This window comes from Watersipora subatra, chromosome 5 (assembly GCF_963576615.1).
Source record: "Watersipora subatra chromosome 5, tzWatSuba1.1, whole genome shotgun sequence".
Lineage (NCBI taxonomy): Eukaryota > Metazoa > Bryozoa > Gymnolaemata > Cheilostomatida > Watersiporidae > Watersipora > Watersipora subatra.
The window spans coordinates 38,194,418-38,209,920 of record NC_088712.1 but is presented as its reverse complement, the minus strand read 5'-3'; the positions used below and the strand labels follow the sequence as shown (position 1 = coordinate 38,209,920).

The 15,503-nt window shown below is 37.3% G+C and overlaps 1 long non-coding RNA gene across 1 annotated transcript; it reads right to left on the bottom strand.

The window, feature by feature from the left end:
• Positions 1-1,929: 1,929 nt before the first annotated feature.
• Positions 1,930-10,775, bottom strand: LOC137396367 (uncharacterized). The gene is made up of 3 exons (XR_010978544.1): positions 10,651-10,775; positions 10,305-10,449; positions 1,930-2,463 (listed from the first exon to the last, which is right to left on the bottom strand). It is a non-coding gene; the product is annotated as an uncharacterized lncRNA (long non-coding RNA).
• Between the last annotated feature and the right edge of the window lie 4,728 nt (positions 10,776-15,503).

The following is a 15,503-nucleotide window of genomic DNA, read 5'->3' as shown; positions in this document are numbered from 1 at the left end:
ATACCGAAGTTGAGGACGATCATGATTCTGATCTGGACATTATGGTATGTATTTGATGTGCAGATACGTTTTTCCATTATTAACTGCATTAGTTAATTCTTTTGTTTAAAAACTGATCGCTTTAATTAAATACTTCAACTATTGTTTTTGTACTTCCTTGACACTTGTTAAGATTTTTTTCTTTTTTGTGTTTACTGCAGATTGAGAATAAAACAACCTACTCCGATTACGAAAACTAGAGACAAGTAGTAATATTCATCAAGGCAGGAATATTGGCAGAGAAGCAACCAGTCAACCTAGATCCCTTCATTGACAACAACTTCTTGATATCGTTGCAGCAAACATGATTAAATTATATATTTTATTTCATGTATAGATATATTATAATTTATTACAAACTTGAGTGTACAAATAAAATTTTACAAACGATGAATGGAGGAAATACAAAGTTTAGTCTATATTGCGGTTGTCTAGAGCAATAAAATTAAACTGATACTCTTGATAAGTGAATACTAGCGTGTAATGGCGCTCTGACTAGTTATTTTGGTAATAGCAGCTCTACATCGCTGTCACTGTCTTGGGTAGATGTTAAAGGCGATTCTCTTGCTACTACATGGCTGGTAAGGAAGTTATCATCAGAACCCTCCTCGTAGCTTACTATTGCAAAGTTCTGCCGGCTGGCCAAAGATTTGTGCTCGTAAAGGCGTTTTTGCTCTTTTTTTTAAATCAGATATATTCTCCTCGTAAGTAGCTGCGGTCACTTCTATCTGAATTTCCAGACTTCCCTGAATGATTCGTGATCTTCTAAAAATGACATACACCACCCTTGCAATCATTGTTCCTCCGTGTATGAGGAAAAATCTCTCTCACACTAAAACAAATAATGAATTGGTAGGGATGGAAAACATGAATAATGCGTTTTACCGAAGAACCAAAGTAAGATTCAACTAATTTAGTAAATGTGAAAAACTCATTACATACCACAAATTGTTGGTTCATCAAAGGCCTCCAAATCTGTGAATATTCGTGAAAACCTCTGAACGCAACAAAGAATTTATAGCTTAGTACGGTCCACCCGTAGTTGTAAGCTAAATAGAAAACGATGCGCGCAGCCGCGCATGCGTAAGGTTAACTCTATTGCTAGACGTAATAGAGTTAACTTTTCCTAGAGAGTGGCAGTTTTCAGCCGCGAATAAATTCATCCGCGAATATGCATGAAAAGACAATTTTCGCGAAATATCACGCCGCGAATAAATTCATCCTGTACGGGTAATTCTGTGCAGTATAATAGAAAGATGAAGTTGTCTCATCCTACCAAAAAAGACCATAACTACTAAATTCTGTGTATACATTTATAATACAATGAAATATGCTGCTTAAATTGATGTATATGGATTAGGGCTAATAAATGTTACCTATTCATTTAACATTATTAGGGCTAATAATGTTAAATGAATAATAAGACATTTTTATAGCAAGCAATTATTTTATTTGGACGATGGTTTGAGCGAGCATTAGTGTGAACTCCTAAAACAATGACACTCGACAATCCACAACAAATGCAATCTTTGAAACTTATTCCATAATCTTTTCACCTTGAATAGCTGAAGGTTTATATTGTTTCTCAAGAGAATCTGATACAGCAGTACACAGGAAACATGCAAATGACGCCAATAAATTGGCTTTCAAATTTTAATTCTGCTATGGAACTGGATGATGACAGCAAGCATCAGGGTTGTTCATGAAAGCATTAGATAAGTTAACGTATTATAAACCTGTATGTAGGTCTGAACTCAGTTTTTTACATGACTAGAAACAGCAGAGAGGTTTTTTTAACTTCATCTTTAAAAACACAAAAAAAAAGAATGTAAGTTATCTGTCTTCTAGAGATCATGTATTTGGTTTGATTATTTATTTTCCATCAACGATTGTATAGCTCTCCAATTGCTAATTTTGGTAACGCAGACAACTCTCACAACGGCAATGCAAGCCATTTAGGCAAAAAAACTTGTCTATACTGTAAATCTAAATATCCTGAATGTTCACTTGCGATAAATAGCAAGTTTATACATCTATGACCAAATTAATCTAAATTTTACCTGCAAGGCCAGTGCCCTTGGACTTGCTCGCTCTGAGAGCCACCAGAATAAACAAGTTGGCGTAACTGTATTTGATGAGAGAGTCGTGTTGTAAAACTGGAAATCAGTAGAAGGAAATTGCTATGGCAAACTAAATTTCTGGAGGCCTCCAAGGAATGACCGCTATGTACAGCAAAATATTGTCCGCACTGCGGTTGAACTAGATAATGTTAAATACCGAGTTTTCCTGTGTTTTGTTTATTTCAAGTAGTGTTGAGTTCAAACCCTTTTGGTTTCAACCAGTGTGAAGAGATGTTTTCAGTTCCTTCTGTTGGGTTCAGCAAGTTTTATCACAGGAACTGTAGAATTCAGCGCACTCCATTGCCTGCAGCAGAGCATAGATCATTAAACCATAACTGTCACATACAACTTTTATCGTATATTTTAAGTAAATCAGACACACTGATTCCGATTTTGTACTCAAAATAAAGATTGGTCTACTAATCTTCAAAGTCATTAAGGCTTTTTTAAAGCGTTTCAATATCCGTCTCTAAAACAACGCAATCGGCATAACAAGCTCGGCCCATAAATATGTGACGAAACCTAGCTTTTCAGGAACGGAAGTTAGGGATGTTTAGTCCGATTTAGAATAATAGAGATGGGTGTCTTAAAACCCATTATTAACTAAATCCAGCCTGTAAAATAATCTCAGTCTTTTATGAAAGGTATATAAACTATTCAAAATTGCCCGTAGCTTGTTACATGTTTAAATAGGCTGAACGCCGAGAAAAATGAGCTCAAAAAAGCGCGATTTCATCACAAGCTAGCGTTGTTATCGCGCTTTTTTGAGCTCATTTTTAAATATGCGATGTTAAATAGCTTATTTACCGCTTATTTACCTTTCAGAAAAGACAGATTATTTTTAAGATCTCTATTATTCTAGACCGTTCTAAACATTCCTAAATTCTGTTCCTAAAAAGCTAGGTTACGCCACGTATTTATGGGCGGAGCTTGTTGTGCTGTTTTTGAGACCGATATTAAAACGCTGTGAAAAGCCTTGAATACTCTAAAAGTTAGTGGACCAATCTTTATTTTGAGTACAAAATCAGAATCAGCATGTCTGATTTACTTGATAAATACGATAAAAGTTGTACGTGACAGTTATGGTTTAACTAAAATACCAAAGCTTGAGTTTGGAATACTCCACTATTTTTCCTCTTTTAGAATATACTTCAAAAGTGATAGCGTAGGAATAGGTAGATATTGCATATTCAGTAGAGCCTCTATTAACGAAAAACCTCGAATATAAATTTTCACAGTTATGTCTTTTTGTAGAAATATTGCTCTAAATAATAAAGGTTTCTCATTCATTCTGCTCAACAACTTCATTCTATTGTATCAAGCTTTATTGCTCCCAGAAGCAAGTATAAAACACGATTGATCTCTATGCGTGGCTATATTGGCTACACCGATATAAAATCTATAGGTGTTTGATCTCAGACCTGTTTATAATAAAACTAGCAGAATGCCCAGCGTTGCACGGGTATTAAAAAACAGCTTAGAGACAGACAGGTGATGTGGTTGCCATTGGCTAATTTGAATAAGCTAGTATAGGAGCTGTGAGAGCAAGCTTTAGTGACATTCCGCATAACACCAACTAATTTAACCCAGATAACGACTATCTGCCACGAGGGTTAACCCTCGTGTTCTGTGTAGCTTAATGGCTTAGCTTATCACCTTGTGAATTGGAGGTTCTGAGATCAAATCTTCTGCTATACTTGCTTTTCTTCTTCTTGCTTTCTTCTGCTTTTCATCGCTAGATTTTAATTGCTATACCTGGACGCAGAGTGAACAAAAAACACACGCTGTTATTTATAAATATTGATGAATGCCCTCAGATGTGTGACAGGTAACCAACAATATGAGAATGACAGAAGAAACAAAAACCAGATTGATTATCCAAGTCACATGTGTCGAACTCGGGCTTCCAAATAGCCAAAAATTGGTCGGCAAGACCATATCAAATAAGCATTGTAGCTGATCTGTGGTATGTGCTGCACCACTATTACTGAAAATTATACAATGCTTTGCTAGTATGTCGGCACGCAGTTAAACCAGTGTTGCCAATTTATTGCTAAATCTAACCGAAATATATCAGTGAGGGCCCCCATAAAGGTTTCCTAAAGCCCCCAGGATGATGATGCTGGGCTATTATTAGACTGGTCCCAAAACCATGCCCGCAAGTGCGGTGTGGTTTTGGGGCCGGTACTATGCCCGCAAGTTCGGCGTGGTGTAGTACATTTCCCACAATGCTTTGTAACGCATCGAGCGATGGTCCGCTTTTTCTATATTTACTACTACCCTGGCTGGAGCACAACGAACAAGTAATTGCACAATTATTTAGAAGATAGCTGATTAGCGCAGGTGTGGGAGTGTCTGAATGTCATGAGTTCAAGCCCTGTATCATGTAATCCTTTATTCCAACCTTTATACCTGACATTGGACAGACAGATCAGACAGGATGGCTCTTACTTTCAGAGAGAGAGAGAGAGATGTCTCTTATAGTAAAGATCAGAGACAGCAGTCGTCAGAACAACCATAAAGTTAATCCTCAGATACCTGTTATATTTTTCTAGATAAACCTTGATGTGTCTTTTGTTGGTCTGCCTGTGCATGTGTCCAGTTATAATGATAGTTTTGAAAATGAAAAAGCCGCTTTGTACTAGACTTGGAACCTCCAGTTCTGTAGACAGGTACTTGTCCAATACACAAGGCCGTCCAGCTGGCTATACTATGGGATAAATTGTGCACATACTTATTACACATTCCAATCTTTCATTTTATTCACGCTTAACACTGCAGCTAGCATTATGCGTGAAGCCATACCAAAAGGAAAATGCATGCCCACATGTGAGCAAATTCATAAGGCCAACAAGACTTGCAATCAGTATAGATCTGTAGTAAGCACTGCACAGTAAGCCGGTACAGTATGAATAACACTAAAATAAACGCAGTAAACTGAGATAAACACCTTTGTGTAAAAGTTATAATGGTCTATGTTGCAGATGTTGATTAAAAGAAAATTTTCTTTTAATCAAAAGAAAATTTTAAAGCAAAAGTAACAGGAATGAAAAAACAACTTCGCATTAAAATTGAACTAGGATTCACCAGTTCTGCAGACAGACAAACTAACCCCTACACCACACTACTAGGGTTGGCATCACATAGTGAAAAAGCATATGCATAGAAACCATCAATATATCTTATATCTATATATAATATGTTTCTCAAAGTATGTCCGAGTGTCGTATATCTGTCTGCATTCCGGCTATAGGTATTATTAGAATACCCTAGCTGGGCAACAAAGCTGACGCAATGTCATTGCCTACCGACATTTGAAGCTTACTAACTAGGTTAGGGGAATTTTCCATTGGCAATAAGCCAGGCCACTTGGCAATGGCCTGCAACTTGCTGGAGAGTTGCCTGCCAGCAAGTGGTAGGGGAAGACGGGGCACAGTGAGCCAATTTTTTTGTTTCTCAAATAAAATATAAGTGACTGCTTGAATTGAGCTGAAACTTGGTCAATAGAAAGTTCAACATGTTGTTATTATTGTATGTGAATTGCAATGCTCCATTTTGGATCAATCGCGAGAATTTATTGTTTTTGCAACATGTTACACCTGGCTCACTTTGCCCCACTAGCGGGGCAAAGTGATCCACCCAATGTTGCAAAGTGAGCCATAGCAATAAATATGTGATTTGCTTGCACAAAATATATATTTGATATCTTTAACTGTGTTAAAACATAAAGTGTGAACATTGGCTAACTGAATTTGACTCATGACTAAGACATAGAACATGGTAAACTAAATATACATAGTTTATAACATAAAATGTGGGCGGAAGTCATATGAGCATTATCATGAAATAATGTAGTAAAAAGTGTGTTGCCCACAATGTCTCTATCAGCAGTATTATTGAGAATAGTTTATCTTACAGTATAAGCAGATAAATCCACTCTGAATGTAGTTCGATTTCTAACCCTCAGAGTCCCACAAGTGTTTACTGGCTGTCCCAAAAATATAACTATAGATTCGAAGTCAACATCATGAACGTCTTCCTCCTCTGGATAAACAAAGCAGTCTCCAGCTTTTCTCATGAAATTGATGGTAACAGAGTTTTCATTACATTTCATGACTTTTCCTGCATACTAAACATTAATGGTTGACTTGCAACAAAATTCACATTACAGTTATTTGGTATCAAAAGATTCACCATGTCTTACTCTGTTGTGTTGCAGGTGAGTCTTGTCTTGTCATGTCTTACTCTGCTGTGTTGCGTGCCGTCTTGTCACGTGAGAACATCATGTGACAAGACGATAACCAAGTTTCATGGCTACGTCATCGAAATATAGAGATTCCAATCTACGGCGGCTTTTCGTTTTTGAGCGTTTAAGAGCTTGTAATCACATTTCCACATATTTTGCACCTGCAACACAGCAGAGTAAGACATGGTGAATCTTTTGATTACAAATAACTGTAATGTGAACTTTGTTGCAAGTCAACCTTTGCTAGTTTCGTACCAAACTAAAACATGATCATTGATGTTAATATTGTCTCTAGTAGGAGTTGGCACATCTTCCTTTTCATCTTCATCTGGACTTTCTTCATCAGAACACAATAATTCTTGGGCTAACTCTCTTCTTCTGATGAAGAATCTGTTTGCTGTTTTTTCTTAGTTTTTGTTGTCTTGTTCTTAGTCACAGTTACTTTGGATGTTTTTAGCGTAGATCTAAACCAAGTAGACACATGTTGCTACACTTTAAACACCGGCTCACCTGCGTTCTTGTTTCTTGACCAGCTCGGTGGAATGCTCAAGTCATTAGCCATGCTGTATTCGTAAGCTAGTTTACGAACTTGTTCAGTAGATAAACCATAAAATCTGTTGTCTAGATTTTTTACATGGCCAGCCAACTCTTCTTGCTTCTTGGTGTAAACTAGTTTCACTTCTACGCTGTGCACCTCCAACACGTCCTTTTTCAATATGCCTCTTAAGAGTCTTACAGTTCACACCATGAATTTTGGCAGCTTCTTGAATTGACTTTCCATTTCCTTCTTCAACAATCTTTGCAGCATATTCTACTTGACTTATGTCTGCCTGCCCAGTTTTACCTTTGTAGTTTCGTACCATTCTAAAATGTAAGCAGTACTTGCTTTAGTTTTGTGTAACATTTCAAGAGTTTGTGTATGTGCGAGGCAAAGTGAGCCAATGGCTCACTTTGCCCCAATTGACTTTTCCTGAGAAAAATAAGCATGCAAGAAATTGTAGATGCGCAAGAGTTTTCATTTTTTACATGCTTACTATAATCATATGGAGTAATATTTCTCTATATTTTTATTTATGTAAAACAAAGCATTAACGCAAAATGAAGACCACAAACTCAAAGCTGGAAATTTACAAAAAACATCAAAAATCAGTTTTTTGTTAATAAATTTCTTACCTTCAGCTTTCCACTGCTCTTTCTTTATTCAAAAGGACCTCCAGTGATCACATGACCTCTTGTAAAAACGATAACTCCAAATACAAAATACAATTTAAAAAATATATGGTGGATCACTTTGCCCCTTGGCACACTGTACCCCGCCTTCCCCTAAGCAAATCTCATCACTTCTAATTGTTTTAAGCTGATTTTTAATACCCGGCAACGCCGGGTGGCACAGCTAGTAGTGAATATATAATGCAATCATCCCTTAGCAAACCTCGTCAAAATTTTGTATAAGTGCTGCACATGTTAAAAATTAGTAACAAAATGGTATGTTAACCTTGATAACTATAGCTAGCTACAGTAACTTTATTGTATTCAGTGTATTTAGTGGTTATGATCTGCAATGAAATGTAACATTATAATGTATCATGAGCAAAAAGTATCGTAGAGAATTCTTACCTTCAAAACAAATACAACGTAAACCTTGAACCCACCTCAGATAAGTTAAGCTTACTAAACACAAACTTAAAGCTAAGTTTTAGTATGCACTTTCAACTATTTCACGTGAATTTTGACTTTTTTCCACTACAACTTTATCAATTATTAGTTTCTGTCTTCGCTTTTACTACTAACCTTTAGAAAACCTGATTAAAACCTTTTTCAAACTAAATCGGCAAGGATGCTGTGTTGGTAAGTGGATTTTTTGTAGCAACTTGAAAGAAGTTATCTGCTCTTCCATTTAACGGGATTGCAACTCCAACTTTGCTACTAGTTTAAAAGCTCAAAAACGAACAGTTAATTGCTGCCATCTCGAAACCGCCGTAGATCGGAATCAGTTTATTTCTCTGCCATAATCAATCCATTTGGTTATTGTTTGACACGAGATGTTCTCACGTGAATTGAAAGGCCAATAAAAAGCTCAATATAAAACTTCACGTAGCACTAGTTTGTGGCAAACACTTCGGGTTTCACCGAAGAGCCCTTACCAAATATAGATGCTCGCTAGTTTACAGTTTTGTTTCGGCTTGGTCTAATCGTCTAGTCGTAATCTGATCATGTGGCCCATACTTTCTGCCAAACAGCGTGAATAATTTCTGCAGCATTTTTCTGCTATCACAGGAGATCAACAGGCTCATCATGTTTAACAGAGGATGATATGCACTCCTTCGTGCTAAGGTTGAAAAATTAAACGAATTTGTACAGTAGGTTTTGAGATATCAGTGCTCAAAATGACAGCATTACAATGATGAAAACAGCATTACAATGATGATGAAACAGATGCGTAAGAACAATAGACATGGTTTTATTGAATGCGTGAAAGATATTTATGAAACTATTCCGACGAATGAGGTTGCATGAAAGTGTAAACAGAAGCCATCCTGTACAACTACATCCCATTTGAGCCGTTTTGGAAAGAGATTCTAATCTACGGCAACTTCGTGATGGCGGCGATTAACTGTTTGTTTTTTAGCTTTTAAGAGCTTGTAATCACATTTCCACATATTTTGCACCTACAACACAACAGAGTAAGACATGATGAATCTTTTGATAACCAAATAACTGTAATGTGAATTTTGTTGCAAGTCAACCAAGGGAAAATATTACCGTTTTACAAACAAGAATTGTAGAGCTGAGAGAACACAGTCATCCTGTCTTTTTCAGGTGTTGTGAAAATATTTTTGGCGAACAGCATTCCGGCGTCTTTGTATTGCAATTTTGACATACGTAATGAGCACACCAACTGCCAAATTTGAACTCGGTCGAATATTTTGTTGAATTTGTATGGTGAAATCCTCATGAAAAATCCTCATGTTCAACTTCGTAAAGTGAAAAAATCATATATCCGGGTGATCGTATCCTGAGGGTGCACTGCACTGTCAAACTATGGACTAATTGTGAACATATTATACCTACCAATCAAGGTGCGTTTGGCTTCACTTTCGTACATATAAATGTACAGGTTCGAGTCCCGTGAGGTGTAATACATTTTTTCCACCGCTCTTTGCTGGCTTTGAACTTACTAATTTGAACTTACTAATTTGAAGTTACTATTTGTTTGTATCTAAATTTTTTAAAGCCTATTCATGACTTATTTTGTTTAAGTTGTTAGTTTTAAATGTGCAATTTTAATTTATACAAGCTCAATTTCTGATTCGACTTTCATTCTCTCGAATTTGCATTTCAACAAATCGTATGGTCAGTCACAGAAAACTGTAAAAAAATTTTACATAAACAGTTGTATGTTGCGTTATCTCGAGTAGAGATGGACCCTACATTCTATCTCCACTCGGTCAGACATACATGTAGAACATTGTTCACTCTCATGCACTTCAGTGATGTGTTTAACTCAGATATCTCAACTTTAAGTTTTGCCAGTATTGTTGTATTCAAAATTATTGGTGGGTAGCTTCTACTGCAACAGTAAAATTTTAATACACACCTCTTTGTACTCATTGCTGTTATTAATTTAACATATTCATGATTTTTATTTTGCTCAGTTTGTATTAATTGTATTAGTGTCAAATCATTCTATATGGCAATCATTGTAGTAGAAAATACCTTATCTAGGCAGCACTTGCTAATTATTTTATATTTAAAAAACATTTACTGTTTTTTATTTTTTCTATAACTTATTTGAGCTGCACAAGCCAATATTTTATTTTTTATATATTTTTTTGACAAAGACTTTTTTATTACCCGGGCAACACTGGACATTAGATAGTTGTTATACAAACACTCACAGGTTTCATTGATGAACCGAAAAGGGGAGAGCTCTCCAATATGCCCTGGTATATATACATATGGCGTCCAAAGCTGAGAGGGTATCAGCATACTATTGATACATTTGAGGGGTGACCTCGCAAAGCTGATCTTTAGCCCAAATTCCTACAAGACAGTAAGATGCAAGAGAAACACCTGCATTTACAACAACAATGAAGTAAAAAAACGGAAGGTGAACGCTGTGAACTGAGGCTTCAAACAATATGTGAGTCAGAGTCTATGTTTATGTTTACAGAGGTAGGTGGAAAACTTGTATGAGAAAGTTGTTATTAGTATTAAACACACTGACATATGGCACTGAAATACCGTCATGGAAACAGCTGCATCACTCTTATTCTGTCATGGTTCAGTGTCATTGTTTGGAAGCGAAACATGTGATGCGCCATCTTTGTACCATAGAAACGTCCTTAGCGACCAACAGCATCATACACTATAAGAAGCAACAATTTTATCTTCTGATCATCCATGGTTTGCTTTGTTTGTTTGATCTATTAAAGATGCATATTTGACAAAGTGTCGCACTTGACACAGAGTGTCGCACTTGACACAAAGTGTCGCACTTGACACAGAGTGTCTCACTTGACACAGAGTGTCACACTTGACACAAAGTGTTGCACTTGACACAACGTGTTGCACTTGACACAAAGTGTTGCACTTGACACAAAGTGTTGCACTTGACACAACGTGTTGCACTTGACACAAAGTGTTGCACTTGACACAGAGTGTCGCACTTGACACAGAGTGTCGCACTTGACACAAAGTGTCGCACAACCATAGGGTGCTCTACTACAGCACTTTGTAGAAACATGATCAATATGGTAAAGGTATTCAACTCTCCTAAAAAAGCATTTCATGCACATTTTTAAGCAAAATCAAATTAGACACAATACGTAGTCAAATCCAACAGCAAATCATAAAGTTAATACAATAAAGAATAATTTGTTCGGTTGAGAGGTGCGATTTTGACCAAAAAAATGATGGTAATCTAGAACACCTGCTCTTCACTGACTTGGAAAAACAAAGGGATGAATTTTAGCTTGCAGAAGCTACTACAGCAAACCCTTACAAAAGCCATCAACGAACTAAGGGCAAAAACCTAATGAACGGGATACTAACAGCATCACAAGTCAAAGACAGAACACGTGGGTCAACAACAAAAAAGCAGCTGATCAGACCCTCAACATAAACAATCTAAAATGAATCATGCAAATGTTGACCAATCACTTCAAATGTAGCTGCATGTGCTTAGCAAAAGGAGTGTAACCAGGACGTTTACTAAGCAAAGCATGTTAGTCATCATCTCCTCCGAGAGACCTGTTTATGAAGCGGCTGTCAATAAAGATCTTGACAGGTACTATTTAGACATCGGTGTAATAGCTAAGATAGCAAAAAGTGTAATCAGTATCAAACATTTCAGCTAGTTCAACCTTCTGCTCTTCAGTCAGAGTTTTTACTGCATACCTCCACTGTCCGCTATTCTGTGTGATGATTTTAGCTGTGGCGGTGTCCATGCTCAGTTTTTCAATGTCTTACTCAATGTTTTTCACCATGTGATCTTACAGACTCGTGAAATTTCTAATGGCCACCCGTACTAGCTCATTGCTAGTACTGTGTTTCTGCAGGTGGGGGCATAGTGTGGACATGTCTTCTCAGGGTTATTTCTTTGCTTCATGGTAATTGTTTGGTCTTACGGTACAGATTTGCAGAGCTGATCTTTCTTGGCAATCGAACATCAATAGTCTTTATTAGTAATTAGTATTCATCTCTAAAAGCTGTCATTATTATTATTATTATTTGATATATTCTTGGTGAAAGTCTACAACTCGCTATTGTGTAGAACAATGCTATATGTAAATGTGTGCACAATAAATATCTTTTAAAACAACATTCAACCAAAGGTCCAGGTTTAGAGTGGACCAAAAATAAATACAAATAATAAAAAATTAAAATAAAATAAAATAAATATTTTGAGTGAATCGAATATGACCAGTAAACTGACTATGAATTACCTAGTTGAAAGCCTGCTGAAAAAATCATGTTCAAATACATGATATATGGTTGAGGATACACCCTTGGTCCTACATCGTGAGCACTAATGAGGGTAAAGTAGCCAAACTAGCAGCCATATTTAGTCAATTCTGGCAAAGGTGAAAATCGTGTGTAGTTCAACCAAAAATTGTCCAACTTACAACAACACACCAAATAGGCTAACTTTACTAACAACAACATTGTGGATCTTCTATCACACCTAAGCTCATGTGCATCTGTAAGACCATGCATGACAAGTGTCGTGGTTGAGGAGTTTAAGTTCATGACAGCGAGAGAAGCAGTGCCATAAGCGTTAGATTGAAAGCAGATAGTAAATAGTTTAGGTCAGTACAAAGAGACTTTGGTGTGGGTGCTTGCAGTTCAGTCAGGTGATTTCCAGTCATGCAGCATTTCATATCAAAGTATTCGAAATGAATTGAGTGAAAGGTGAAGCGGTAAATTTGAGAGGTAATCAAATTGTTGGGACAAGAAATTTGAGAATGAGATGTTTTGAGCCAGCTCACGAAGGCCACCAAAGCACAGTTAAGACCAAGCAGCGGTTGAAAACAAAGGTTTGGTGGCTGAGGACTGGTGCTGACGCTGAGAGGATTTGTAAGGCCGGTGAAGATTATGTTCGTGTCACTGCTTCCGATGTCCCAGTACCATTAAGCACCAGTAGCCAGGTATGGTAACATCTGAGTTGTGATCTGCTAGAACCATTGCCAAATGGTCAGTTGCTGTTTGCGGTGGTTGACTACTATAATCGATATCTTGAATGTGTTTATGGATTTTACAACTGGAGAGAAGATTGCAGAGTATCTGGACACAGTGTTTGCATGTATGAGCTGCCCAGTATGATTGAGGAGCAATAAAAAGCCTCAGTCAACATCAGCAGTGTTCCTGGATTATTTAAAGAAGATAGAAGTAGTAGCCGACTACACTGTTATGGCCACAGACTGGCCTGGGCTTGGCTCTCTTGGGGGTGGGGGAAAAAGAGATGGCCCCCACCCTACACTGTTATGGCCGCAGACTAATTCAGATGCCAGCCAAATGAATGAATAAATAGTGTAATGTATTTTTGAAGAGCCTCAAGGTTGATACTATGAGCGGTTTGAAGCTGTAAGTTGAACTCAAAAAGTTCTTGGAGGCCAAGAAATTAACACCGAAATCTTCACTAGAGTCATTCAATATGCTGATGAGAATAAATCAGCGAGATGAGGATTGAATTAACCAGCAAAGAGAATTGTCATTGACTAAATGTGATACTGCAAATAAGTCAACAGCTAAAGTTTTAATGCAATCTCGTAGAACAGCTGTTGAGAATGATAATGCAATTGGAAAAGAGGTTTTTATGAGACAGCAGTAGGCTAGTAAGCTTGATCCAAATTTTGGTGATGTGAGATTTGATGAGATGGGTAGGACAGGTTCTGAAATTGTTTGCCAGAGCGAAGGCAAAATATGCATTGTCTGTAAGAATGTGTCATTCACAAAGAAATGCCAGGAAAATATACATTTAATATATGAGTAGGAGGTGGATCAAAACCAGGGTCTTACAGTGGCTCAGGCTAGGAGAAAAGAAGTGGTGGGCACACCATGTCTGTCTTAGCGATCTTGAGTGTCACCCATTAGATTTGCCAACCTGATTGCACGCTAAGTTTTGATTTCTGTAGTTTAGAGTGATATGCTATGTGCTGTAGTTTAGAGTGATATGCTATGTGCTGTAGTATAGAGTGATATACTATGGGCTGTAGTTTAGAGTGATATGCTATGTGCTGTAGTTTAGAGTGATATGCTATGTGCTGTAGTTTAGAGTGATATGCTATGTGCTGTAGTTTAGAGTGATATGCTATGTGCTGTAGTTTAGAGTGATATGCTATGTGCTGTAGTTTAGAGTGATATACTATGTGCTGTAGTTTAGAGTGATATGCTAATTTCTGTAGTGGTTTTACTTCATGTAATCCATTAGCCTACTTGTGAGATGTGTTATTTTTAGAACTAGTTTTATGAAAACAAGACAGGGTAGCTGTTTTATTTTGAAAGAGAAAAGGGTTGTTGTGTTTATTTCAATGGATATGTCATTTTATGTTAGTTATATTTATTCCTAGATGTCATCAACCGTAGTGCAGTGTTTACATAAGCTCGTTTTGACAATTTTTTGTCCAACAAATACAGTTACCGTAAGTCCTCATGCTCAAGCCGCACGGCTTGACGATGGGCGTGGCTTCTGGTTCAAGGTCATTGACCGTGGCTAAGGCCATTCTTTTCAAACTTACGTTGGGCTCAGGGCGGCTTCTCGATAAATGCGGTCTCTGCTCAGCTCCCGCGCTATAACCATAGAATCGCATTCATGATACACTTTTATGTATGGGGGTTTTGGCGACCTACTCGTCTATTTTCAAGGTCATGTTTATGGCAGACTTTAGACTAAAGAAGAATTTATCGCTCTAAGTCAAGATGAATTCGTGACACACGAGTGAGAGACAAGTGGTTGGAAGCGTGTTAATACCTGCTGACATCGAAGCAGAAACTGGACCAAATCAATGATATACAGCCCCCCTCCCCAAGAATAGCCCACGGCTCTCATATGGGCAGGGTTTAATGATGGAGCTTTGTTGGGATTGTGCTGGCCTGGGCTTCGGAGCTAACACAATTCTCGCAGGGCGGTTTTGTGTTACCTTGTAAGGTTTTTGGGTATAGGTTTTTGCTGCAGATGCGCGTCGATCGCTGATAACACCTGATTTCTGGTTAGTAGTGTTAGTACTTATTTTCCGTCGAAGGTAGCTTTATTTATTATTAAGGAAAAAACCTGTAATCAGTAAACACGTCATTCTCTCTCCCCCTCTTCAATTTCAGTAATATAGTCAGCATGGCTCGCTATGGTGACGACTTTCTGTGTGAAGATATCTTGGATGACCTGTTCTCTGACAACGAATTTGATCACGAGATAGTAAAGGTAGGTAGGGGTAGATAGTTTTTTTGATAATCTTTTCATTTATAATATTTTATTCATCAAATTATATCGTTTATATCATTAGTGTTGCAAAGGGTCTATACTATCGAAAACATCGATGGTGTGAAGTAGCACCCATACATCAATTTATACTAATAGATTTTTTAGTTAATTAATTATC